At 35.3% G+C, this 2,427-nt stretch overlaps 1 pseudogene; it reads right to left on the bottom strand.

Moving 5' to 3' along the window:
• Positions 1–1,376: 1,376 nt before the first annotated feature.
• Positions 1,377–1,704, bottom strand: LOC102865978 (annotated as a pseudogene).
• Between the last annotated feature and the right edge of the window lie 723 nt (positions 1,705–2,427).

Below are 2,427 nucleotides of genomic sequence, written 5' to 3'. Positions count from 1 at the left end.
AAAGTGCTAGTCAATAGGCCTTTTATTGTAAGAACTACCTTCCCTCTGTAACTTGATTTGTGCCACTATTAGAGCCTCTACTTGGAATATTAATGCTTTTTAATTTTTTACTCATGAAATTTTAACTTGTCAGTTAAATTTGTGTCTTCTAGGCTGCAACAGTTCCATGATACATCTTCAAGGATATGGACATGTACAACTAAGCACAATTGATAACAGTGGATCTAAATTCCATAATCAATCTCCATAATACTCTATACGTTTCCTATTGTCAAAGGGGCCCTTTAGAGTAGTGAGAGAAGATCTTCACCCTGAAACCCATAGTGTCCCTTTTCAGCAGGAAGTAGCTAAGAGAACACACTGTCCCCTTTTCCTTATGAATCAGGGTGAAGTCTCTCTCAGGGAGGAGTATTAGGGAATGGCAAAGGACACACTGACAAAGGAGATTAATCAGAACTGGCTTTGACAAGCACTGTGGCAAATGGACAACTAAAACAGACTTTCAAGGGGGGAGGGAAAGAAGAACAAACTGGGGAAGAGGGTAGAGAAAATAGTTCAATAATGAATGAATGATGGGGAGCTCTGGTGGCCTAGTGGAAAGGAGCTGCAACTACAATCCCAGAGGCTCACGGTTCAAATCCACCAGATGCTCTGCCGGGGAAGGAGGGACAATCTCCTCCTGTATCAGTCAGATCTGATTTGATGGTACACTCACACAAAAATAATAAAATAAAAATAAAACAAAAACAAAACAGAAAAAACAATGAATGAATGAATGAAACCCCAAAATCTCTGTAAATGTTCATTAAAATTAATAAAATTTAATAATTAAAAAATGAATTTCTATTCTTTCTTGAAATGTCTTTCTTTGACTTATTTAGATGCTATTTACTAGATAGATTTGTATGTATTAGCATTTTATCTTGATATTATTGGAGTTCTTTTCTCAGATTATTTATAGCAAATATAATATAGTTAACATAGGATAAAATAACGATGTCACTTAATTTTTATAACTTGTCTCTTATTTCAAAAGTATTATTATTTTGAAGAAATTTTAGAATATGAAGAGAAAATATAGGAAGAAAATAATACCTCTGATAATCTTTTTTAGGTCTTAAAATTCATTTATTAAAGACTATTTATAGGAAGGTAACTTTTGATTTCTTATTAAAAAAATTGGGTTTCTTTATGCTGCATAATAAGTGAATAGAAGTGGTTACAGAGCTGAGCTTTCTACCGGACTTCTCCGACAGCACAGCACAATGAAGTAATTTCTGCATTAATAGAACAAATTAAAAAGTATCTTCTAAATTTCTCTTCAGAAAGCCAAGAGTAATAACAGAAGATGGGGGGGGTGAAGCATTTTCCCTTGTTCACTCTGTAATATTGGAGGCAGTGTTTTTACCATAACTTCCTCCAATTTTCACTTTATCCACTTTAATAAGCTCTGTCACCTCTCTGAATTTAACATCATTCAAAACAAAAGTTCACACATTATTGCAGAATCTGTACATATTTAAAGAGCCCCTGAAATTGACTGTTCCTTTCTCTGAACCAATGCTGAATCGATAGCCTTATCAAGCTGAAGAACTTGAAGAACAAGTTGGGGAGGGGAGGGATCTGTTGAGACTGTATGAGCTCATCTAGGCTCTCTTGAAGACTGTTTCCCAAGGTGATGTTTCTGTATAACTGATAAGCCATGGCTTAGGTGGAAGGAATTGTTTTCCCTATTCATGCTTGCATTGATGTCCTGTGCAGAAGGCATTTCTACTGCAGAGTGACTCTGATAATCTTATCATTAGATCTTTTTAATATATTTTATGTTTATTATATGACTATTTTCAGTGTCATAAATTACTCTGATAATTGCACTAGAGCATTGAGAAGCCAAAACACAGAGAAAACATGTCAAAGTAAAAGAGTTGAACAGAAGATTTCAAAGGGCAGCCTGAGAAGACAAAGCAAAGTATTATAATGAAATGTGTAGAAAGCTGAAACTGAAGACAGAAAAGGGAAGAGATTACTTCGCATTTCTCAGGCTGAGAGAACTGAAAACACGAAAAACAAGCAAACAAACAAAGAAACAGAAACCAATGTAAACCTTAAGTCACAGTACTGAAAAATGATATGAGCAATATGTTTAATGACCCAGGAACATCAAAGAAGATGAAAGGAATGCACAGAAATCACTGAATCAAAAAGAACTGACTTTGAAAACTTTCAGGAAGTACCCTATGAACAGGAGCCAATGGTAATGAAAGAAGAAATTAAAACTTCATTGAAGGCACTGGAAAAGAGTAAGGCCCCAGGAATTTATAGGATACAAATTGACTTGTTTCAAGTAACAGATGCAGCCCTGGATGCACTCATGAATCTATGCCAGGAAATGTGGAAGACAGCTGTCTGGCCAACAGATTGGAAGAG

This window comes from Elephantulus edwardii, unplaced genomic scaffold (genome assembly GCF_000299155.1).
Source record: "Elephantulus edwardii isolate Elephantulus edwardi_28Jun2011 unplaced genomic scaffold, EleEdw1.0 scaffold00009, whole genome shotgun sequence".
NCBI classification, from domain to species: Eukaryota; Metazoa; Chordata; class Mammalia; order Macroscelidea; family Macroscelididae; genus Elephantulus; species Elephantulus edwardii.
The sequence above is the reverse complement of the archived record's forward strand: the minus strand, read 5'-3'. Positions and strand labels throughout refer to the sequence as shown.